The sequence below is a fragment of the Phacochoerus africanus genome, chromosome 8 (genome assembly GCF_016906955.1).
Source record: "Phacochoerus africanus isolate WHEZ1 chromosome 8, ROS_Pafr_v1, whole genome shotgun sequence".
NCBI classification, from domain to species: domain Eukaryota; kingdom Metazoa; phylum Chordata; class Mammalia; order Artiodactyla; family Suidae; genus Phacochoerus; species Phacochoerus africanus.
Window position 1 is genome coordinate 94,441,282 of NC_062551.1, and position 26,289 is coordinate 94,467,570.

Consider the following 26,289-nt stretch of genomic DNA (forward strand, 5'->3'; position numbering starts at 1 on the left):
TATAGGATAAAGAATTAGCCTGCCATTCCCCTCTCAAAAAAAAAATTTTTTTTTTTTGGTCTGTTTGCCATTTCTTGGGCCGCTCCTGTGGCATATGGAGGTTCCCAGGCTAGGGGTCTAATCGGAGCTGTAGCTGCCAGCCTACGCCAGAGCCACAGCAACTCGGGATCCGAGCCGCATCTGCAACCTACACCACAGCTCATGGCAACGCCAGATCGTTAACCCACTGAGCAAGGCCAGGGATCGAACCCGCAACCTCATGGTTCCTACTCGGATTCGTTAACCACTGCGTCACAACGCGAACTCCTCAAAAATCTTTTAAACCCACATCTTCTCTTTTTAAATTATCAGTGTCCTATCAAAAATGCCACCACTGCCCATTCTGTTGTATACTTGAGTTAAGAAGGCCATTCCTGGGAGCTCCCGTCGTGGCTCAGTGGTTAACGAATCCGACTAAGAACCATGAGGTTGCGGGTTTGATCCCTGGCCTTGCTCAGTGGGTTAAGGATCTGGCATTGCCATGAGCTGTGGTATAGGTCGTGGACGTGGCTCAGATCTGGCGTTGCTGTGGCTGTGGTGTGGGCCAGCAGCTGTAGCTCCGGTTTGACCCCTTGCCTGGGAACCTCTATATACTGCAGGTGTGACCCTAAAAAGCCAAAAAAAAAAAAAGGTAAAAAATTACAAGTGTTGGTGAGAATATGGAGAAAAAGAGAGCCCTCGTGCACTGTTGGTGGTGGGATTGTAAATTGATGCAGCCACTATGGAAAACAATTTGGAGATTCCTCAAAAAAATTAAAAATAGTACTACTATATGATCCAGAAATTCCACTTCTGGGTATTTATCTAAAGATATGGAAGCAACCTAAGTGCCCATTGATAGATGAATGGATAAAGAAGATGTGGTGTGTGGGTGTGTGAGAGAGAGACAGAGAGAGAGGAAGAGAGAGAGAGAGAGAGAGAGAGAGATGGAATATTACTTAGTCAGGAAAAAAATGAAATCTTACCATTTGCAACAACATGGATAAACCTAGAAGGTATTATGCTAAGAGAAGTAAGTCAGAGAGACAATGACAAATACTGTTTGAATTCACTTATATGTAGAACCTAAAAAACAAAACAAATGAATAAACACAACCAAACACAAACAGCATAGATACAGAAAACAAACAGAATAAACAAAAACAGTAGCTGTCAGAGGGGAAGGGAGTAGGGGGGAAGAGAAAAAGGAGAGGGAGATCAAGAGTTGCAAACTTTCAGTTACAAAACGAGTCACAGGTATGAAACATACAATATGGGAAATACAGTCAACAATTACATAATAGCTTTTTTTTTTTTGACATGTGAGAACTACTTTAATTTGATTTCTTTCTTTTTTTTTTTTTGTCTTTTTGCTATTTCTTGGGCCGCTCCCACGGCATATGGAGATTCCCAGGCTAGGGGTCTAATCGGAGCTGTAGCCACCGGCCTACACCAGAGCCACGGCAACTCGGGATCCGAGCCGTGTCTGCAACCTACACCACAGCTCACGGCAACGCCGGATTGTTAACCCACTGAGCAAGGGCAGGGACCGAACCCACAACCTCATGGTTCCTAGTCGGATTCATTAACCACTGCGCCATGACAGGAACTCCAACAATTACATAATAGCTTTTGTATGGTGACAAATGGTGGTTATTTTGAATCACTTTGCTATGTACCAGGAACAATTATGCTTCAAAAACAACAAACAAACTCATAGAAAAAGAAATCAGAATTGTGGCTTCCAAAGGTGTGAGTGGGAGGGGAAATTAGATAAAGGCAGTCCAAAGGTGAAAACTTCTAATTATAAGATAAATAAGGAGTTCCCATCGTGGCACAGTGGTTAACGAATATGACTAGGAACCGTGAGGTTGCAGGTTCAACCTCTGGCCTTGCTCAGTGGGAAAAGGATCCGCTGTTGCCATGAGCCATGGTGTAGGTCACAGATGCAGCTTGGATCCGACATTGCTATGGCTGTGGTATAGACCAGCAGCTGTAGCTCAGATTAGACTCCTAGCCTGGGAACTTCCATATGCTGCAAGTGCGGCCCTAAAAAGCAAAAAAAAAGAAAGAAAGAAAGAAAGAATAAGTTTAGGAATTCCCGTTGTGACTCAGTAGTAACAAAGCCAACTAGTATCCATGAGGACTCAGGTTCAATCTCTGGCCTTGCTCAGTGAGTTAAGGATCCTGTGTGGCCACAAGCTGTGACATAGTTTGCAGTTTCAGCTCAGATCTGGCATTGCTGTGGCTGTGGCATAGGCTGGCAGCTGTAGCTCCAGTTCAACCCCTAGCCTGGAAACTTCCATATGCTATTGGTGTGGCCCTAAAAAGAAAAAAAGAAAAAAAAAGGATAAAAAGTTCAGTTAGGAGTTCCCTTGTGTTACAGCGGGTTAAGGATCGAGTGCTGTCCCTGCAGTGACTTAGGTTGCTACTGTGGTACAGATTCAATCTCTGGCCTGAAAACTTTTGCATGACATAGGTGCAGCCAAAAAAAGATAAATAAAGAAATAAAAATACGTTCAATTAGGAGTGATTAACATTGTGTCAATATCCCCTACTGTAAATTTAAATACCAAATATGATCCTTTCACAAGCAAATAAAATTCCACCTTGTTAAATAACGCAACTTTCTGGAGTTCCCGTCGTCGCTCAGTGGTTAACGAATCCAACTAGGAACCATGAGGTTGCTGGTTCAATCCCTGGCCTTGCTCAGTGGATTGAGGATCCGGCGTTGCCATGGGCTGTGGTGTAGGTCACAGACAAGGCTCGGATCCCGCGTTGCTGTGGCCCTAGTTGTAGGCTGGCAGCTACAGCTCCGATTCGACCCCTAGCCTGGGAACCTCCATATGCCTCGGGAGTGGCCCACGAAATGGCAAAAAGACAAAAAAAAATAAAATAAAAATAATGCAACTTTCTATCTATAAAAGAAGCTAGAAAAACAAGAATTACATTTCCCCTTAATTTTTCTTTTTTTTTCAAATTTCAAAATTTCCAGAAATTTTACAACTTCAAGCCCATCATGTTATATATTTTAAGAAAATATATTTCCTGTGCTGCAAAGGTATTTGGACCTATCCAGTTTAGCCAAGACTCACTGGGTGTCTGCTTTCTTCCCCGGTGAAACCAAGCAGGACCCTGCGGGGATCCAGGGCACACAAGACTGTCTGTGTTCCCCATTTCTTGTTTTTAGGGATTAAACTTCAGCCTCCACCAACTTCCATGAGTTCCAAAGGACAGGTTCAAACAGTTGCTAATCAGGGAAGGGAGGGGATGCAGAGACGGGGCAGAAGCCCTCAAGAAACTCTGGTGCAGCCTAGGGGCAGAGTCCTGGTTCCTCTTTAAGGAATATACACAACAATGTCTTTGAGATTTTCTGCAGACCTAAAACCCCCAAGAAATGAAAGCCAGAGAGGAGGACCACCAGAACCAGTCCCGGAGCCACTAAACAACAACTTCGAAGAAAAATGAAAGCTTGCATTTACCCAGATCCTTATCTGTGGCCCTGTTTTTCACTCCCAAACTATAGAACCACCTTCTTCTAATCTCTCCAAAAGGAAGGCAGTCTTTAGGGCATGAAACTGCTGTGACTTTCTTTGCCTGGCAAATCAATAAAGCTATTTTTTTCTCCTTCGTCCAAAACTCTGTCTCCGAGTTTCTATCCTGCACCGGTGGACAGTTTCGGCCACCCCACCCTGGTGTGTGCAGTAAAGGAATGTGATTACTATAGATTCTAGAAACAGGTTAACGTGTTGGTAGTGATTGTGGCATTTTGTTTTTACCTCTCTTCTCTGTCAAACACAATCACAATCTGACTTCTGTATCCTTCCGTGTGCCTGTTCCTTCAGGACTGAAGCCTCCCTCTGATTCATCTCACTTCCGACGTCCGGTGTTTGATGCTCACAGTGCTGCTTCTCGGGTGACGTTCCCCGTCCCTCCCACCCCTGTTTCTCTTCTGCTCCCACACCTGAATTCCTGAGCACAATTCACCGCTTCGGAGTGATGGACTCGTTACTGATCAGATTGACAACAATAAAATTCCAACTGCGTGGAAGTGGGTGCAGTTTATGAGTTCATGTAAATTGATGCATGCTTTTTGGAAGACAATTGCTCAGTATCTATAAAATATGAAAGGCATATACCTTTCAACAGAACGTTTTTTTTCTTTTCTTTTCTTTTTTTTTTTTTTTGTCTTTTTAGCGCCACACCAGTGGGACACGGCATATGGAGGCTCCCAGTCTAGGGATCCAATTGGAGCTACAGCTGCTGGCCTACGCCACAGCCATTCTGGATCCAAGCCTGTGACCTACACTGCAGCTTGAAGCAACTCAGGATCCTTAACCCCCTGAGCAAGGCCAGGGATCAAGCCTGAGTCCTCATGGATACTAGTCTGGTTCATTACTACTGAGCCACAATAGGAACTCCAACAGAACCATTCTACTTCTAGAAATCTATGCTACAAATGTACTTGAGCCAGTACCCCAGGTTGTGTTTCAGAGATGTTAAATGCAGAACTATTTACAGTCATGAAAAATTGCAAAGAACCTGAGGGAATTTGAATCAAGTTGTTGCATTTTCTGGTAGTTCTACTTCTTAGGTAGTTTGTCCTTACACTGTGTTGAAATCTGCTCACCAACACTTCCACTCCTGGATCCAAGGTTTCCCTCCCTAAGGCTTCATAAAGCAAGTCTAATCTAAAGTCAAGTCATTAACTGTGCAGGTGTGGCCCATATACTCCATGGGTTCTACAGGTCAAAGTTGGGATAGAGTATCTGAAAGCACACTTTAGATTACCAGAATTTTCGGAGGCCCAGTTAGATAGAGCAAGAGCCTCAAAACAAGTCAGGAATGGTTACAACACACTATAGTCTCAGAGATATAAAAACACCCACAGCTATCAAATTATTTACATGATCACTCTCATCAGTGTTACTCACTGAGTGAAATTATTTGCTGTACTGACTACTTTCTTGCTCATTAAGCAAAGATCATGCAGGTTTCTTGAGCTAGTTTTCATGTTGACTTGATTTGATGTTCTGTTTCACCTCCTCCTCGTATCTGCAGCAAGTGGCTGCCAGCTCTTCGTTGAAAGCATGCGCGCGCGCGCGCGCACACACACACATTCAGATCAAAACTGGGTGGCACCGCTCTGAAATGTTCTCATCCTCCTCTTAGGGAAAAACTGGAGTAGATTGTTATAAAGAATGTTGGAAGATGGAGTTCCTGTCGTGGCGCAGCGGAAACGAATCTGACTAGAAACCATGAGGTTGCGGGTTCGATCCCTGGCCTTGCTCAGTGGGTTAAGGATCCAGTGTTGCCGTGAGCTGTGGTGTAGGTCACAGACATGGCTCGGATCCCACGTTGCTGTGGCTGTGGCGTAGGCCGGCAGCTGCAGCTCCGACTTGACCCCTGGCCTGGAAACTTCCATATGCTGTGGGTGCAGCCCTAAAAAGCAAAAAAAAAAAAAAATGTTGTAAGAGTAGAAAAGACCCATAGCCTTCTGCTTAAAAATGGAGATGTTCCATCTGCACACTAAGATCCAAAGACCTTCCCTTCATGGTTTGCAACTCTTCTTAAGAAAAGGAAGAGTGGCAAGAACTGTCCTACTTCTGACTCTTCCTGCTATAAGCATGGCCTGTGTAATGAATCATGGAGCTAGTGTGTTGACCAAGCACTAGAAAGGGCAGGGCTATGCTCCTTTACCCAGAACTGTCATTTGCCTCTAAAAAAAAACCCTCCCCAGCCTTTTCTTCTGCACCCCCCTGCCCTGATCATTCTCCCATCACTGAGATGTCAGAGGAGACCTGCAGAGCCCCCAAGCTGTAATGGTAACAAACAGGCTTGTCACCATTCTTTCAGGAGCACCATTCCCTGTGGTTGGCACTGTGAAGACCCCAGTTCTACTCCCCTCAATATCTTACAGAATTAGGAGTTCCCATCACGGCTCAGTCGTTAACGAATCCGACTAGGAACCATGAGGTTGCCAGTTCGATCCCTGGCCTCGCTCAGTGGGTTAAGGATCCAGCATTGCCATGAGCTGTGGTGTAGGTCACAGATGTGGCTCGGATCACACGTTGCTGTGGCTCTGTCTTAGGCTGGTGGTTACAGCTCCGATTAGACCCCTAGCCTGGGAACCTCCATATACCAAGGGTGCGGCCCTAGAAAAGACAAAAATATATATATCTTACAGAATTATTGTATGAATCAAGTGAAATTGTACAAGTTGCCATAATAGTGAGCACTCACTGTGTGCCAGGTTCTAGCCAAACTCCTTTATGAGCATTCTCTTCATTGCCTCTTGCAACAACCTTGTAAGGTGGAATAATAACATCCCCACTTTTTGGATAAGGAAGCTCAGGCTTCCAGTGTAACTTTCTCAAGGTCATACAGCTGGTGAGGAGAAGGCTGGAACGGGAGTCTCTGGAGGTGTCTGACTCCAAAGGCCCTGTGTTATTTCTATGCCTGTGATCTCTGCATAACAACGCTCAGGAAGTGTGCATATTTATGTTGATTATTTTCATCCTATCCTTCCCTCTTCCTTAACCTCCCTCCTCTTCCTCCAGCTTCCCAAACAGACCCAGACTAGACCCTGGAAGTCCCCAGATGGGAGCTATAAAAGAAATGGCAGGTCTCCAGCCCTAAGGGTGGGTCCAAGAATCCCTACCTCTCCCACTGCTGCCACAGGGAGTCAAGAGGGAGACAGGCAAACAGGGAAGGAAAAGGATTTGCTTCTCTGAAAACCCCAAGACTAAGTCAGGCTCACCTTCGCTTCTTCATCTCACCAGGAGAGAACTGCCAAGACCACCAACCTCAGGGCAACCCTTCTTTGGCAGAAGAGCTTTTCAGTCATTAGCTTGTGCTGCTTTCCTAGCTGCATTGCAACAAGTAGGTTTCAAATATCTGAATTGTTTTTTTTTTAACAGCTGGCCCCACCCATTCATTGGTACCAGGCGGGCCCTTGCAGAGGCTGAGTCCAGCCTTGATGTGGCCAGGGTGCACAGGAGGCTGGGCGGCAGGCTGAGCTGGGTGTACCCAATTGCTGCCCAGCTGGGCCTGGTGGGGAGGATTTTGGTGGTGTTGCTAGGCAACCGGAGTAATTGGAGAGGCCACAGATTGGGCTTCTGGGCCACAGAGACTAATAGCCTCCTTCATCACACTGCAAACCATCATTATGCCCCATTCCAGGGGACTGCAGCAGTCTCTCTGTGGTTATAGCCTGAAAGAGGGCTTTTTTAGCTACAGAAATTAAGAACCAGCTTTTCAAATGTATGGTTGATGGTGGTGGTGGTTTTCTTTTCGCTACATCTCTGAGAATACACTTGAAATAAATAGGCAAAAGATTTTAAAACAAAACGACGACCAAAAAAAAAAATGCCTTTGCAAACTCATTTTCCCCAAAGTTTTCCTTCTTTCTAAAGCAAAGCACATTTGCCCTCAATCATGAAGGCAACCACAGTGGAGACACTGCTTCCGGAGGTGCCTGCATGCCCACTCTGTGTTAAAAGCTTCTTCCTGGAAATCCCACAACTGTGGCTCTGCTTCGGGGTGGGGGGACCAGGGCCTTGGTCATGTACAAGTCCTCTCAGGGAAATAATTTCTTTGTATCTCTCCCATCCGAAGACAAGCATTATAGCCCCTGCTCAGTCTACAGAATCACTTTCACTTGTATTATTCTGATGACTCCTCCCAGCTGCCATGTGAAGAAGATACCACTTTTATTCCCATTTTATAGATGAATGACTCAGGCAAAAAGAGGCACCCATGGGTACATACCTACTCACAGCAAAGCCAGAGCACAGCCCCATCTTCTGAGGCCAGATCCTGGGCCACTCGACTATACCATACTGACTCTCCATGGGGCTTTTTAAGATATTATATATAATATATATTTTTGTACTCTACTGTAATATGAATAGTAGTAATAATAAATAGTAATAAAAATACACACTGGTGTAGAGACACAAAAATTTCTGTGTCTCATACCATCCTCCTCAACACATCATCCTTGAGTGTTGGGTTTAGCTTTTGTTCTTTTTTTTTTTTTTCTTTTTAAGGCCACACCTACAGCATATGGAAGTTCCCAGGCTAGGGGTTGAACTGGAGCTGCCGCTGCAGGCCTACCCCACAGCCACAGAAATGCCAGATCCGAGCCGAGCCATGTCTGCAACCTACACCACAGTTCACAGCCACACCAGATCCTTAACCCACTGAGCAAGGCCAGGGATCAAACCCACATCCCCACAGACACTATGTTGGGTTCTTAACCCTCTGAGCCACAACAGGAACTCCCCCACCTTTTTTTTTTTTTTTTGGCTGCACCCACAGCATGCAAAAGTTCCCAGGCCAGGGATTGAACAAGCACCACAGCAGTGACCCAAGCCACTGCAGTAACAACGTTGGATCCTTAACCTGCTATGCTACCAGGGAACTCTGTAGTTGGGCTTTCAAAGCTGCCTCGTGCACACCAAGGAAGGGTCTGGAAGAACTCCCAAAGACAGCCACGCTACCTAGGTTAATAGACCAAGCACATCAGAGCACAGGACTAAGGAAAATTCTGACTCTCCTTAACTCAAGGAGTTGGCTCTGTTGTTTTTTATTTGTTTGTTTTTGTCTTTTTTTTTAGGGCCACACCCGCAGCATATGGAAGTTCCCAGGTGAGGGGCTGAATCAGAAGCTGTAGCCACTGACCTACACCATAGCCACAGCAACAGATCCGGCCACGTCTGTGACCTACACCACAACTCAGGGCAACGCTGGATACTTGACCCACTGAGGGATCAAACCGTGTCCTCATGGATGCTAGTCAGGTTTGTTAACCCCTGAGTCACAACAGGAACTCCCAAGTTGGCTCTGTTTGATAGCATTTCAGTCCCTTAAGTAAGAAGGCAGAATCATTGCTTTCATTAGATAGTTGTTGGTACTTTCCAAAATGGCTTTCACTGCCTCCTCTACAATATTTCTTAAATAATGGTCCATTGATAATGACCAACTGTGCTGATTTGCATGGGACTAGGGATTTCTTGGGGTGTGGGACTTAAGGTGCTAAAATCAGGACAGTTCTGGACAAACCAAGGACAGCCGGTCACCCTGTCATAGACCACTTGCACCTAAATCATCTGGAGAAGTCAGGTGAGGATGGCGGGTTCTTTTTTTTTTTTTTTTTGTCTTTTTGTCTTTTTTGCCTTTTCGAGGGCCACTTCCCATGACATATGGAGGTTCCCAGGCTAGGGGTCGACTCAGAACTTTAGTCACTGGCCTACGCGAGAGCCACAGCAACTCGGGATCCGAGCCGCGACTGCAACCTGCACCACAGTTCACGGCAACACCGGATCCTTAACCCACTGAGCAAGGCCAGGGATCGAACCCGCAACCTCATGGTTCCTAGTCGGATTCGTTAACCACTGCGACACAACGGGAACTCCAGGATGGCGGGTTCTAACACTAAGAAAGTGGTTCTCAACCCTGGTACACTTCAGGATTATCAGAGGAGACTGTAAAACAGCATTGTGGGAGTTCTCTGATGGCCTAGTGGGTTCTCTGATGGCTCCTGCAGTCTCACGGGTGTGGCTCTGGTTGCTGCTGTGTGGTGTAGGTTCGATCCCTGGCCCAGGAATTCTCACATACTGCCTATGTGGCAAAAAAGAAAGAAAGAACCTGAACAAATATTGCAACTCTCATTAAAAAATGAAACAAAAAACAAAAAAACAACAAAAAGGAGTTCCCTTCGTGGCTCAGTGGTTGATGAACCCTACTGGGAACCATGAGGTTGAGGGTTCGATCCCTGCCTTGATCAGTGGGTTAAGGATCCAGCGTTGCCGTGAGCTGTGGTGTAGGTCGCAGACAAGGCTCGGACCCCACATAGCTGTGGCTGTGGCTGTGGCCGGCAGCTACAGCTCCGATTAGACCCCTAGCCTGGGAACCTCCATATGCCGCAGGTGCGGCCCTAGAAAAGACAAACTGGCATCCTCGTGGATACTAGTCAGGTTTGTTAACCAGTGAGCCATGATGGGAACTCCAATAACCAATGAATTCTGATGTGATGTGCATAGTCATTGGACAAGCATGCCCTGAATGTCTTATATATGTTAGGCTCTGGAAACACACATGCACGCATGCAAAAAACAAAACAAAAGAAAAGCAAAGCTATTTCCTGTTCCCCAGGCCCTCCCTATCCAATGGGGAACAAAGACCTATAAACTGTTCCAACACTATGTATAGGCGCTCCCCCCCAACCCTAGGGGATATGTTCCAAGTGCCCCAGTGGATTCCTGAAACTGCAGAGAACACCAAATGCTATATACGCTACATTTTTCCTATACGTACATATCTATGATAAAGTTTAATTTATAGGAGTTCCTGCTCCGCCATAGTGGGCTAATGATCCGGCTCATCTCTGTGGTATTGCCAGTTCGATTCCCAGCCCAGCACAATGGGTTAAGGATCTATCTGGCTTTGCTGCAGCTTCCACAGATATGGCTCAGATTCAGTCCCAGGCCAGGGAACTTCCATATATCGAGAGTGCGGCCAAAAACAGAAAGAAAAAAAAAAGTTTAATTTATAAGTTAGGCATAGTAAGACACTAACAACAAAAACTAATAATAAAATAGAATAATTTAAATATACTGTAATAAGGAATTCCCAGTGTGACTCAGCGGAAATGAATCTGACTAGTAACTATGAGATTGCAGGTTCGATCCCTAGCCTTGCTCAGTGGATTAAGGATCTGGTGTTGCTGTAAGCTATGGTGTAGGTTGCAGATGTGGCTTGATCCCGCTTTGCTGTGGCTGTGGTGTAGGCTGGCAGCTGTAGCTCTGATTAGACCCCTAGCCTGGGAACCTCCATATGCTGTGGGTGTGGCCCTAAAAAGCAAAGCAATAAAATAAAATAAAATAAAAATTCTGTGAACAGAGTCTCTCACTCTCTCTCAAAATGTCTTTTGTTGTACAAATGCAATAACTAAACACCAGGCACTGACTAAACACCATGCACTGACTCTAACTTTGGCAGTTCAAGGTGTGACAGCAAAACTAGCACCAATTTCTTGTTCCTGCTTCACATTTTCACAGATAGATTTGTCCTTACTGTAGATCTTAACAACCTCAACATACAAATTTTTTTTTCCTTTCCTTATTAAGTCAAGCGTGTTCCCATTTTCACGTACTGGAAGCCCTTTACAGCTTCTCAGTGGTATATCTGAACCACCAGCACCACTATTCTTGTGCTTTGGGGCCATTATGGAGAAAAATAAGGATGACTTGATCACAAGCACTGAGATACTGAGACTGATAACTGAGTCTGCTCCTGGGAGATCAGGCAGGATACATCGGACAAAGAGATGATTCACAGCTCTGGGAGGGACAAAGCTGGACAGCTCAAGATTCCATCACGCTACTCAGAACAGTGCACAATTTAAAACTTATGAATTGTTCATTTCTGGAATTTTCCATTTAACGTTTTCAGACCAAGGTTGACCTCGGGTAACTGAAATGAGGGAAAGCAAAACCGCAGGTGAGGGGGGTCGAATGAACTGTGGTTTAGATTTAGAAATGGGTCAGCATCATCAAGGCAGTTGTGGTCATTCGGTTTCCAGAATCCCAGTGTGGTCAATTAAAGACAGAGCATATTACCCGCCATTCCTCCACTAAAAGGTGAGTTTGTTTCCCTCTCTTTGAATCTGGGCCAGCTCTTCGACACAGCAGAAGTAGTGTTGGGTGCCTCCCAGGCAGCCCCACTTTTGTTCCTCTTGGAATGCTCCCTCTTTGACGTCTGACACCAACCAAGAAGGTTGACCTACTCTGAGGCCACCATGTGCTGAGGAAGCCCAAGCTTCTCTTACGGGGAGAGAGGCCTCGTAGAAGAGCACCAAGGTGCTAGACCTGTGAGTGAAGCCTTCTCGGCCCCTCCAGCCCAACTCATCCACCAACTGGACACATCCAAGGGAATGACCCCAGCTGACACCACACTCGGCAGAACTGCTCAGCTGAACCCAAATTGCAGACCCACAGAATCATGGCAAAATAACAAGGTTGCCGTTGTGAACTACCGTATTCTATAGTGATTTGTCACACAGCAACAGCTACCGCCACACCTCGTGAGAACTAGAAGAAAACATGACATCCCAGACCATTCTGCATTTTGGGTGACATTGTTCATCTTCACGGCCCTCAGCAGAGCAGACTGCAGATGTCTCACCTGAAACAGCCTCCCAGTTAGTCTCCATCTCTGTTTCCGTTCCTGCCCCGCCTCCAGTACAAAACAAAACACAGCCATGCGTCTGAGTACCTCAACTCTCAGCTTAAGAATCCTTCAGTGAGGAGTTCCTGTTGCGACTCGGTGGTTAACAAACCCAACTAGTGTTCACGAGGATGCAGGTTCCATCCCTGGCCTCACGCAATGGGTTAAGGATCTGGCATTGCTGTGAGCTGTGGTGTAGTTGCTGGGGCTGTGGCATAGACCAGCAGCTACAGCTCCAATTCAACCCCTAGCCTGGGAACCTCATATGTCACAAGTGCGGCCCTAAAAATATATATAGTCCTCCAATGACTTCCCATTTTCTTCAGGATAAATACAGGATCCTTGCAATGACTGGTAAGTCCTGCATGCCCTAGCTCCTGCCTCTTTGTAGCCTTCTACCACTTTCCTGTAATATCTCCAGGGGACAACCCGGAGCCTTCTTTCTGAGGCACACACCAAGCTCTCTCCTGCCTTGGGGTCTTTGCACCTGCTGTTCTCTCTGCCTAACATTTCTCCTCCACCCCCCAACCCAAACCCCAACACAGACACTCAGGGCTAGCTCCTTCATAACAAACTGTGCGTGAGGCCTTTTCTGGCCTCTCCAAGGTGGTGGCCCAGCCTTGGCCCATCCCATATATGCTATCACATCCCCCTGCTTTCTCACTTTCGGTGCTTACCACTGCCTAAAAGTATCTAGTTTATTTATTTGTCATCTGCCTCTTCCCACTAGAATATAAGCTTCAGGAAAGTAGGAAACGCTTTTTACTCCGTCTAAAGGGGCTTATTGGGAGTTCCTGTCATGGCTCAGTGGTAAGGAACCTGACTAATATAAACCCTGGTCTGAGAACTTCCATATGCTGCAGGTGTGGCCCTAAAAAGACCAAAAAAAAAAAAAAAAGTGCTTATTAGGTGTCTGCTGAATAAACCACCAATGAGTGGAAGAAGGAAGGAAGGAGGAAGGTTGGAGTAATTGCAATGACATTACTGCAGAGAGCCCTGATCTGTTTTGTGACCATTTTACTAATTTACTCTAACGTAGGTATGTTGTCCAAAGTAGACGTTGCATGTTTCATGTCATGCTGATTTTTTCTAAACCAATCATTAAATGCCATCACATAAGAGAAATTGTAAACGATGCCATGCATCACATAATGCAGCAGCTAAATTGGAGCATTTTTATCTGAGACCTGGGACATGGGCCATGCTAAATAAGAAGACTAAGAACAGCAGGAGTAAAAACCACGGCATTAGGTCTTCCTAGATAAGGTGAACCCTGCTCTGGCAATTCACCAAATTTTATCTGGGAGAAAAAAAAAAGCTTCTGATTTCATTAAGCTTTTCTGTGATGTCCTCTGCAGGCCAGCAATTTCATGACATTGCTTTTTTTTCTTTTTTGGCCATTTTTGGCGCCCCAGGATCCCTAACCCACTGCGCTGGGCGGGGTATGGAGCCTGCCACCCAGTGGCTCCCAAGACACCACTGATGCCCTTGAGCCACAGCGGGAGCACCAATAATGGTAGCTTTCTAGCTTAATTTGGCAGCTACGTAGTAACTCAATTAGCAGAATAAATGAATCGCAAACTATAAGCTTAATTTTCAAATGTGTAACTACCCTCTGTGGAAAATATAAATATAAACATCATTTAAAAAATCTGAAAATTAAAAAAAAATTTTAATTAAAAAAAATAAAGAAAACCCCGGTTCATGCTCCAGTTCTGCCCTGCTTACCTCCCAGCATGCCACTTCACCTCACCTGTCGGGATTCTCGTCCCCACCATACGGCACACACATAGTGACGCCACACACCTGTAATCTTCACACTTGTTGTTCATGAATCCCCACAAGATTTTGGAAAAGCTGTGTGACTCTCACACATTTTTAAGTCAATAACTGAAATTACTTTTTACAAATTAAAATTCGTTCCAAGACAGAACTTTTTGGCATAGTCTTTATTAGAGACATGCTTTAGATATATTTTCTTCCAAACCTTGGAGCTACAAATTTAGTTTGTTCAGTTTATGGAAAATGTTTACAATATAATCCAGTTGTCACAAGTCCTCACTGTCAACCCAATCAGCCAAACCAGAATAATTTTCTGTCTATGACTGAATTTACCTTCATTATTTTTCCTTGTTGCCTTTAAGTCATTAATTTTTTTTTTTTTTTTTTGGCACACCTGAGGCATATGGAGGGTCCCAGGCTAGGGGTCGAATCAGAGCTACAGCTGCCAGCCTACACCACAGCCACAGCAATGCAGGATTCAAGGCAGTTCTGCGACCTACACCGCGGCTCACAGCAATGCCGAATCTTTAACCCACTGAGCGGGGCCAGGGATGGAAACTTCATCCTCATGGATGTTAGTCAGATTTGTTTCCAATGAGCCACGACAGGAACTCCCAAGTCATTAATTTTTTATTGAGGTATACATTGATTTACAGTATTATATTTGAGGTGTACAACAGTGATTCAAATTTCTATAGATTATACTCCATTTTTGTGGCCACACCCACGGTATGTGGAAGTTTCCCAGTCAGGGGTCACACAGCAGTGACAATGCCAGGTCCTTAACCTACCAGGCCACCAGGGAACTCCAGGTTATAAAATAGTGCCTAGATTCCCTGTGCTGTACAATAGATCCTTGTACCTTATTGAACACATAGTAGTCTGAACATTGATATCCTCCCTCACCTTGCCACTCCCCAACCTCACCCCATTGGTAACCACTAGTGTCAGCCACACTGAGCCACTAGCAATTCTAGCTCCCACTCTCCTCTAGGTCTTTTCACACGCATCTCCCTCTCCTAGAATATCTCACCTCCCTAATTTGTTCTGCTAAAGTCCTAACACCTCCTCTGCATAGCCTTATTGGACACCTACCCTGTGCCTGCCACCGTGCTAGGCACGGGATAAACAGTGACGAACAAAGCAGATATAGTAGAATTAAATGCCCCTCTTGGAGTTCCCGTCGTGGCTCAAGGGAAATCAATCTGACTAGTATCCATGAGGATGCAGACCCCTGGCCCCGCTCAGTGGATTAAGGACACGGTATTGCCATGAGCTGTGGTGTAGGTCACAGACACAGCTCCAATCTGGTGTTGCTGTGGCTGTGGCATAGGCTGGCAGCTGTAGCGCCAATTCTACCCCTGGCCTGGGAATCTCCGTATGCATCAGGTGCGGCCCTAAAAAAAAGACAGAAGTGTGCTCTTTCCCACTTGGGTGAAGCAGCCCAGAGCAGGAGATGCACAGGAAGTGAGAAGCCCATGTCTCAGAGATGGGGGCAATGATGATGCCCTTTTGTTCGAAAGATACAAAAGAGATACAGAGAAACTTGAAGGACAGCAAGGAGGTGAACAAAGCACATGGAGTCTGACCTAGATTTGAATTCTGGATCCACCCACTACTTTTTCACCATGTGACCTTAGGCACATGCCCTCATCTATTTCTATCTTCATTTCCTGATCTGTAAAATGAGCCTAATAATAATTGCACAGGGTTGCGAGTAAATGAGATTCTGCATGTAAAACCTGTAGCTTGAGGCCAGGCAGAGTCTGGTTTTTGGAATTGGTAGTTCCCATCATTTGCTAGATGTGAGTATGCAAATTCAAAAATGCAGCTGGACAAGGAGTTCCCGTCATGGCTCTGTGGTTAACGAATCCAACTAGGAACCATGAGGTTGCAGGTTCAATCCCTGGCCTTGCTCAGTGCATTAGGGATCCAGCATTGCCATGAGCTATGGTGTAGCTCACAGATGCAGCTCGGATCTGGCATTGTCGTTGCTGCAACTCCAATTAGACCCCTAGCCTGAGAACTTCCATATGCCATGGGTGCAGCCCTAGAAAAGACAAAAAACAAACGAGCAAACAAAAAATACAGCTGGACAGCCTCCAGTTCTCTCCAACTGGAGGTCCCAACCCAGTCCTCGTTCTCACCTCCAACTGGTAGGAGGCGCTTTCCCCATTCAGCCCCCGCCCTTCACCACCTCCCCCTTCACTCCTGGCTCAGCGTTTACAGGCCCACCCAAGAGCCTTCAAGGCCAGGGTGGTCCCATACCTCCACCTGCGGATGGACGGGAAGGTAGCGGTTTCAGAGGGGCCGGGCAGGAAGGGGGTGAAAGAAGAGAAGAACACAGATGTTTACTGAGACTCCACGGTGTGCCTAGCACCCGGCTTGGTGCTCGTCATGTGTCATCTCATGTCACCTTCATAACAGTACCATTTACAGATGAGGAAACTCAGGCTCAGGAAGAGGTGGGATAGGCATCCGAGTGTCTCCATGACTCGGAAATGAGTTTCCACTCTGCCATGCTGTCCACCAGCTTACAGATAATTAGTGCCCCTTTGTGAAATAAATTTCGGTTTTCTTATCCCCAGGAAGAACGGAAATCATGTGTCCCACCCCTAACCCCACACAGATAATCCAGGCTCATTCTCAACCAACAAACAAACAATAGAAAATGAAAAGTTAACATAATCCCTCAGACACCGGTACCAGGAAGGAGAAAACACATAACCCTGGAAACTCGACTTGCAGGAAGAAGCCAAACTGTCTGCCAGGGCTGTGGTCTCCAGGGACACAGATCAGGCAGCCCAGGAGGAATGGCTCAGCTGGAGGGCCAAAAAAAAAAAAAAACTGGGGGGCAGGAGTTGGGGGCAGGTTCCTGGGGAGAATGGGAGGAAGGGAGAGAAGGAAGGCCAATGATTGACCAGGGCTGGGAAGAGCAGTGGGTTACCTGGTCCCTGCGCCCTGGACCTGTGGAGGGGGAGCCAAAGACAGCCCCCTACCTGCTGGCCCCACATTTTAAAAAAGAAAGTAACAGAATCCCAAGCAGCGCCTCCTAAAAGCTGCTCCGGAAGGAGGTTACCAAGGGAGTGTCCCACAGCTGGCCCGGGGCCTCGGGCTCTGCCGGCTGCTCCCCACAGAGGGCCAGTCCCCCTGCTCCCGGCTCCCACGCTTACCTCAGGAGGCCAAAGGGTGTCCCAGGCAGAACTGGCTGCTCCTTGAGTTCCAGACGTCCTGGGTCAAGGGGCTGCCTGAGCTGCCCCGGAGTTCCCGCCCTGCCGCCGGGCACTCCTAGGCCCCTCCCCAAGTTAAAATCCTCCGGACAAGTTCCCGCCCCGCCTGCCTGCCCAGCCCCAGGGGAGGGAGCCCAAAGAGATCCTCTCCCAGCCCAATCCGGGTCTGGGCCGGGCCAGCCAGCTCGGCAGTCTCAGCCCTGGGCTGGCCCTGGATGAATGAGTCGCCTGCTCCGCCTGCCTGGGTCTGAGCCAGGGCGCCTGTGACCACCTCTCTGCTCTTTCTTCTTGGCCTTGGCCCTGAAGGCCAATCCTCCTGCCCTCCTGGGTCTCCTGCCCGCTGTTCTCAGCTCTCTGGAGGAAGACCTCAGCTGGAAGCCTCCTTTCTTTTCCCACCTTCCCATTTCCTGATTCCTCTCACTGGCTCTACTCAAGAGGGCTCACTGCTGCAGTGCGCAGGGATCAGCGCCCCAAGGCGCAGAGCAAGGCAGAGTTGGGTAGAGAATGGATGGCGGGAGGGGGTGTAGGAAAAATCCTAGTCTTCCCACCTGTTTTTCCTTTACTCTGATATTCTAACTTCTGACACCAGCCATGTGGGTTCTCCCCACACCAAGCAATTCTACACCACCAGCTGGGTGTCCCACAATTAAACTCGATCGAAGGGCTGAAGGGCTGAAGGAGACTGCTCCCTACTTCACAATCTCACAAGACTGCTCCCTACTTCAAAAGCCAGTTGCAAGTAGTAGGTCCCCAGGTTACCCACAACCTCTGTTTAACTTAGCTACAAACCAGAAGTTCCTATGTTTTCTTCCTCAGGTTTATGACAGAGTTTTTTGTGGGTTTTTGTTTTGTTTTGTTTTGTTTTGCTATTTTAGAGCCGCACCCACAGAATATGGAGGTTCCCAGGCTAGGGGTTGATTCAGAGCTGCAGCTGCTGGCCTATGCCACAGCCACAGCCACAGCAATGCAGGATCCGAACCTCATCTGCAACCCACACCACAGCTCATGGCAACACCGGATCCTTAACCCACTGAGCAAGGCCAGGGATGGAACCCGCAACATCATGGTCCCTAGTGGGATTTATTTCTGCTGCACCACAACGGGAACTCCTCTTCCTCAGGTTTAATTTGCTAGAGTGGCTCATGGACTCAGGAAAGCCCTTATTTACACTTACCAGCTTATTTTTAAAACATGATGATGAAAGATACAGATGAAGAGACAGATGAAGAGATATGTAAGGGGAGGTCTGGGAGAGTCCCAAGCACAGGAGTTTATGTCCCCGTGGAGTTGAGATTCACCACCCTAACTTGAGGTGCATGTGTTCACCAACATGGAATGTTCTGGAACCCTCTACTATTGGGATTTTATGGAGGCTTCCTCACATAGGCATGATCAATTATTAACTCCATTTCCAGCCCCTCTATCCTCTCTAAAGGAGTGGAAGGAGCAGGACTGAAACTCCCCATCTTCTAATCATGGCTTGGTCTTTTTAGTGACTGGTTCCCATTCAGAGGCCAAGTGGCCTCATTAGAACAAAAGATGCCTCAGTGCTTTTATCACTTAGGAATTTACAAGGGTTTTTAAAGCCCTGTCAGGGACAGAGTCAAAGAACAAGTACTCAAACAAAAAGATGTTCCCAGTGTTCTTATCACTAGGAAATTACAAGAATTTTAGGAGTTCTGTGCCAAGAAATGAAGGGCAGAGAACTTTATATATTTTTTTTCTATTATCTCACATAGGGGAGGCAAACAGCTGGGGAAAAGAGATATCTAGGAGTTGCACAGAAATAGCAACTGAAGCCCTGGGAGGGGATGAAGCCATTCAGGGAGACAAACCAGAGAAAGGAGAAAAAGGAATTCAGGACAGGACTCTGGGAAACACCAACAAGGAACATGCAGAGCCTGGAGCAGGGAAAGAACAAGGAAGTCCAAAGTGAGAGCCAAGGGTTTGAGTCAGTTTGGGCTGCTGTAACAAAATACTATAAACTGGGTAGATTAGACAACAAACATTCATTTTTCACAGCTCTGGATGCTGGGAAGTCCAGGATCAAAGAACTGGCAGGTCAGTGTCTGGTGAACACCCTCTTCCTGGTTTGCAGATGGCCACCTTCTTGGCATGGCCTCACAAGGTAGAGAGCAGAGAGAGAAGCAAACTCTCCGGTGTCTCTTCTTAGAAGGGCGCTCATCCCATCATGAGGGCTCCACCCTCATGGCCTAATTACCCCCCAGAGGCTCCATGTCCAGCACCATCCTATGGCGGCTTAGGGCTTCAACACCTGAGGGAAAACAATTCAGTCTGTAGCACGAGGCACAACATCTACTGTAGGGATTGAGCAGGAAACCAAGACTCAGATGCCATGAAAGCAGAGGAGGGAGTTCACTTGTGGCTCAATGGTTAAGGATCCAACATCATCACTGCCATGGCTCAGGTCACTGCCATGGTGCAGGTTCAGTCCCTGGCCAGGGAACTTCTGCATGCCACCTGCACAGCTGAAAAAAAGAAGACGAAGAAGCTCTAGAGAGGGGTAGGTGTGCTTTTTATCAGGGGCTTAAGGGCGTTGAACTCCACCCCTGCTTTCTATCTAACACATTTTGTAAATTAATAAAATGTTTAGATAGAAAACTCCTGGCTAAACACCTTTTGCAGCTCAATACCAAAAAAACAAACAACCCAATTAATAAATGGGCAGAAGATCTAAACAGACAATTCTCCAAAAAAGACATACAGATGGCCACAAAAAAAACACATGGAAAGATGTTCAACATCACTAATTAGTAGAGAAATGCAAATCAAAACCACTATGAGGTACCACCTTATACTGGCCAGAATGGCCATCATCAAAAAGTCTACAAACAATAAATACTGGAGAGGGTGTGGAGAAAAGGGAACTCTATTACACTATTGGTGGGAATGTAAATTGGTGCAATCACTGTGGAAAACAGTATGGAGATTCCTCAGAAAACTAAAAATAGAATTACCATTTGATCCAGCAATCCCACTCCTGGGCATCTATCCAGAGAAAACCATGACTCAAAAAGATACATGTACTCCAGTGTTCACTGCAGCACTGTATACAGTAGCCAAGACATGGAAACAGCCTAAATGTCCATCAACTGAGGAGTGTATAAAGAAGATGTGGTACACATACCCAATGGAATATTACTCAGCCATTAAAAGGAAAGAAATAGGAGTTCCCGTTGTGGCAGAGTAGAAATGAATCTGACTAGAAACCATGAGGTTGTGGGTTCAATCCCTGGCTTTGCTCAGTGGGTTAAGGATCCAATGTTGCCATGAGCTTCGATGTAGGTCTCAGACACAACTTGGATCTGGCATTGCTGTGGCTGTGGCGTAGGCCAGCAGCTACAACTCTGATTTGGCCCTTAGCCTGGGAACTCCATATGCCGTGGGTGTGGCCCTAAAAAGATTTTTTTTAAAAAAAGGGAAAGAAATAACGGCTTTTGCAGCAACATGGATGGACCTCGAAATTATCATGCTAAGTGAAGTCAGTCAGACAGTGAGACACCAACATCAAATGCTCTCAGTTACAGGTAGAAACTAAAAAAAGAACACAATGAACTTTGCAGAACAGATACTGACTCACAGACCTTGAAAAACTTATGGTTTCCAAATGAGACAGGTTGGGGGGTGGAGGGATGCACTGAGGGTTTGGGATGGAAATGCTGTAAAATTTGGTTGTGATGATCATTGTACAACTATAAATGTGATAAAATTCATTGAGTAATTTAAAAAATAGAAAGTAAAATAAATAGAGAAAGGAAGAAAGGGAAGGAGGGAAGGAAGGAAGGAAGGAAGAGAAAACTCCTGGAGAGCTCACCTGTTAGGAGTTAGAGGGGTAGAGGTTGGAAGGAAATTGTCAAATGTTTGAAAAAACAATTGGGAAGAGAGAAACATGACGAAAGGAAGTAACACACAGGCTCACAGAGGGGTGTTGAAAACCCAATCAGAATGACACAGGTTAACAAGGAGGCAAGCTTGAGGGGCCCTCAGGGAGTGAGAAACCAGGGCAAGCAGTCCTGCCCTGAGTTATGTGACAGTCAGAGGAATGTGAAATGGACGAGACTCCTGGGGAATGCCACCAACACCATTCAGCTGCCAAGACTGGAAGGCGCTTTCACATAAGATGGGAAGTGTCTACAGAAAGATGGTCCTACTCAAAAGGACCATGGGCAGGAGTTCCCATCATGGCTCAGAGGTAAAGAACCTGGCTAGTATCCATGAGAACTCAAGTTTGAACCCTGGCCTTTCTTGGTGGGTTAAGGATCTGCATTCCCGTGAGCTATGTTGTAGGTCATAGGTCTGGCTCAGATCAGGCATTGCTGTGGCTATGGCTGTGGTGTAGGCCGGCAGCTGTAGCATCGATTCTACCCCTAACCTGGGAACTTCCATATGCCCTAAAAAGACCAAAAAAAAAAAAAGTGATGATGGACAGTCACAGGCATTCAAAGAGCACCTGAGGCCAACAGTGACAGTGCTGGATGGCGGAACTGTGCAGGGACAGTGGCGGTACCAGGTCCACTCTGGTACTCAAGCCTCCCCACCAAGTAAAGTAGGACTCAGGCTGTCAGAGATCCACTGAGCAATCAAGCCTCCAGCCAGCCTCCCTTGCTCTTATTTCATCCTCAACAAGCTGCTTTCTAATTGCAATTTGGTTTCCCAAGCCAGATGATTTCAGAGTGAAGGTGTTTGTCTATAGTCATCCCACACGTAACTTAGGCAGCTCTTAGAAGGAAAAGCATGTATTTAATTTATCTCTGTGTCCCCAGCACCCAAGCACAGGGTTTAGCATTGAGTTGGGGTTCAAAAAGGTATTTGAAAAACAGATCTGGGGAGAGCTGATACACCCTTAAACACATTTTTTAAATTAATAAACCCTCATTCAGGATTTATGCATGAATTGCTGTTGAACCCCAGCCATGTGAATCAGCCCCTACAAATCATGTCAGTTCTGAAATCAAGCTCATGTTTCTAAGCTTGCAAAATTCAGAGCCTGATCCTGGACTGTGATGAATTCACCAAGATCATACCCCACTTTTTTTTTTTTTTTTTGGCCGCACTCCTGGTATGTAGAAGTTCCCAGGCCAGGGACTGAACCTGCACCATAGCAGTGATCAGAGCCACAGCAGTGATAACACCGAATCCTTAACTCACTGAGCCAGCAGGGAACTCCCAATAACCCCTTTTTATTTCTTATTTTTTTTTTTTTTGTCTTTTTAAGACCACACCCACGACATATGGAGGTTCCCAGTTTAGGGGTCAGAATTCCCACGTTCCCGTACTCGGGTTTGATTAATTTGCTAGAGTGGCTCACAGAACTCAGGTAAACACTGACATTTACCAGTTTTGTTTTTTGGTTTTTTTTTTTTTTTCTTTTTAGAGCCACACCCGCAGCATATGGAGGTTCCCAGGCTAGGGGTCCAATTGGCGCTACAGCTACTAGCCTACACCGCAGCCACGGAAACGTCAGATCTGAACTGCCTCTTCGACCTACATCACAGATCACAGCAATGCCAGATCTTAACCCACTGAGCAAGGCCAGGGATCAAACCTGCAACCTCATGGTTCCTAGTCAGATTTGTTTCCGCTACACCATGATGGGAACTCCACATTTACCAGTTTAATAAAAAATATGATAAAGGAGACAAATAAATAGGCAAGTCAAGATATATAGGATGAGGTCTGGAAGGGTCCCAAGATCAGGAGCATCTGTCCTCATGGAGTTAGTGTGCATACCTTCCCAGTAAGTGGCTGTGTCCACCAATCTGAAAGCTCTCAGAACCCAGTGCTATCTGGGAGTTCCGGTTGTGGCTCAGTGGGTTACAAACTGGATTAGTATTCATGAGGGTGCGAGTTCCATCCCTGGCCTCACTCAGTGGGCTAAAGGATATGGCGTTGCTGTGAGCTGTGGTGTAGGTCGCAGACTGCGGCTCAGATCTGGCATTGCTGTGGCTGTGGTACAGGCCAGAAGCTCCAGCTCCGACTCATCCCCTACCCTGGGAACTTCCATATGCCACAGGTGTGGCTCTAAAATGCAAAAAAGAATCCAGTGCTATTGGTATTTTATGGAGTCTTACTCATGTAAGCATAATCAGTTACTAATTCCATTTCCAACCTCTCTGTCCTCACTAGAGAAGTTGGGGGCAGGGGGACAGGGCTGAAATTTTCAAGCTTCTAATCATCGGGTCTTTCTCATAACCAGCCCCTACCCAGGAGCCTACTCAGAGTCGCCCTTATTACTTAGGAACTGGCAAGGGTTTTAGGAGCTCTGTGCCAGGAACTGGGTGCAGAGACCAATGTATATGTTCAATTATCTCACACACATGTGTCTTTCTCCTTCCCATCTAAAGGGCATGCCCTCGGATGATGAGCTCTTCAAGAACAGTAACCTTGGAGTTCCCGTCATGGCTCAGTGGAAAGGAATCTGACTAGCATCCATGAGGGCGAAGGTTTAATCCCTGGCCTCGATCAGTGGGTTAAGGATCGAGTTTGCCATGAGCTGAGGTGTCGGTCGCAGACATGGCTCAGATGTGGCATTGCTGTGGCTCTGGCGTAGGCTGACAGCTATAGTTCCCATTCCACCCCTAGCCTAGGGAACTCCATGTGCCAAGGGTGCAGCCCTAAAAAGACACACCAAAAAAAACAGTAACCTTCACTGAGTCATCCTTATATCCATACAATTATGACCAAAATCTGACACAAAGTATGAAACAATGAATATTTGTTGGACTTTTGAATTGGGGAGCATGAATTCCCACTTTTCCCAGGTGACAGCTCCCTCAGCCACCAGCAGGTGTCAGAACGTGTCTCTGTGGCTTCTGGCCTCGAGGCTTCTTGTCTGATCCATAGTGGGTGGTAAAACTACCAGTGAGTGGCTGGAGGTGTGCAGGGTGAGCACTTGGAGCTCTAAGGCCCCAGGCTGGGCTTTAACAGAAAGCAGCATAATCTAAGCTGCAACAAGTTACTCATTGGATTCTTCCAAATTCCCTGGATCGTGGTCCCCAAATACCAATGTCTTTCCTAAATGTGTTAGATGAACTGCAAAAATAAGTATCCCAGTTGGAGTTCCCTAGTGGCCTAGGGGTTAAGGATCCTGCATTGTCACTACTATGGCCCCGGGTTTGATCCCTGACCAGGGAACTTTTGCATGTCATAGGTGCAGCCATATATAAATACACACATCCTATTAAATTAGCTTTTCTTATGGGTTTTAGCATTACATGTCTAAAGGAAAAACAAATTATTAATAAGATATTGTTTATTGAGTTCCTGTCATGGCTCAGCAGAAACAAATCTAGCTAGCATCCATGGGGACACAGGTTCGATCCCTGGCCTCGTTCAGTAGGTTAAGTATCCAGCATTGCCGCGAGCTGCGGTGTAGATCACAGACACGGCTCAGTTCTGGTGTTGCTGTGGCTGTGGCATAGGCCAGCAGCTACAGCTCCAATTCGACCTTGGGAACCTCCATATGCTAGGGTGTGGCACTAAAAAGACAAAAAAAAAAAAAAAGATACCGTTTATGAAAAAAGACAGACCAACCATCCACAGAAAACCTAATACAGCAGAACTATTAAAAACTAGGAAAGGAGTTCCCGTCATGGCACAGTGGTTAACGAATCGGACCAGGAACCATGAGGTTGCGGGTTCGGTCCCTGCCCTTGCTCAGTGGGTTAACGATCCGGCATTGCCGTGAGCTGTGGTGTAGGTTGCAGACACGGCTCGGATCCCACGTTGCTGTGGCTGTGGTGTAGGCCAGCGGCTACAGCTCCGATTTGACCCCTAGCCTGGGAACCTCCATATGCCGCAGGAGCGGCCCAAGAAATGGCAAAAAGACAAAAAAAAAAAAAAACTAGAAAAAAAATAAAGAAAATCTTTTTAATGTGTTACTGACTTTGATTGGAATATGAGGAATTCCTAAGAGAAAATAGGAGTAAGTGATTGTGAGAGACATATTGGCCCCAGCGGTATGTACAGATTCCTAGTGATCCAGCATCTGTGTTTTCATGGGCCATGGAGGGGAGGAAGACTGAGCCTAAAGGAAGCAGAAAGTAGGAGTTCCCGTGACTCAGTGTTTAACAAATCCGACTAGGAACCATGAGGTTGCAGGTTCGATCCCTGGCCCCGCTCAGTGGGTTAAGGATCAGGCGTTGCCATGAGCTATGGTGTAGATCGCAGACACGGCTCGGATCCCGCGTTGCTGTGGCTCTGGAATAGTCTGGTGGCTACGGCTCTGATTCCACCCCTAGCCTGGGAACCTACATATGCCATGGGAGTGGCCCTAGAAAAGGCCAAAAGACAAAAAACAAACAAACAAACAAAACAAAAGCAATGAGAGTCCACTGGATTGTATACTTAAAGATGGTTAAGGACGGTAAATTTAATATTATATATATCTTACACAAAAAAGCTTCTGAGAAACTTAGAAAGGGCAGCAGTTCCAAATTAAAACCTTCAGCAATCTCTGTAACTTGCAATTGGTGAAATTCAGTACTTCGATCTCAGCCAGGCAGCCCACCCCATGTACTAATCCTTCCATTTACCCTGCTGTTGGTTTTCTGGCAATTCAAGCGTTCCTAAAATTTTTTGTTGGTTTGTTTTTGCTTTTGCTTTTGCTTTCTTTTTTGCTTCTTAGGGCCAAACCCACACAGCATGAAAGATCCCAGGCTAGGGGGTTGAATCAGAGTTGTAGCTGCCGGCCTATACTGTAGCCACAACAGTGTAGGATCCAAGCCGCACCTGTGACCTATATCACAGTTCACAGCAACACTGGATCCTTAACCCACTGAGCGAAGCCAGGGATTGGACCCAAGCCCTCACTGATATTAGTCAGGTTCGTTACTGCTGAGCTGCAATGGGAACTTCAAGGATTCCTACACTTCTCTAGCGAAATTATTTATTTATTTATTTGCTTTTTAAGGCTGCACCCGAGGCATATGGAGTTTCCCAGGCTAGGGTCTAAACGGAGCTACAGCTGCCAGCCCATGCCACAGCCACAGCAACACTGGATCTTTAA

General features: G+C 46.4%; 1 protein-coding gene across 2 annotated transcripts in view; it reads right to left on the reverse strand.

The window, feature by feature from the left end:
* Positions 1-17,434, reverse strand: part of RHBDL2 (rhomboid like 2) — a 45,280-nt gene extending 27,846 nt beyond the window's left edge. The window contains exon 1 of one of the 2 annotated variants that reach the window (XM_047793428.1): positions 17,205-17,433. The gene's annotated coding sequence lies outside the window, so the exon portion shown is untranslated. Of the gene's footprint in view, positions 1-17,204 lie in introns of both variants that reach the window. The other variant, XM_047793427.1, reaches the window with a different exon arrangement.
* Between the last annotated feature and the right edge of the window lie 8,855 nt (positions 17,435-26,289).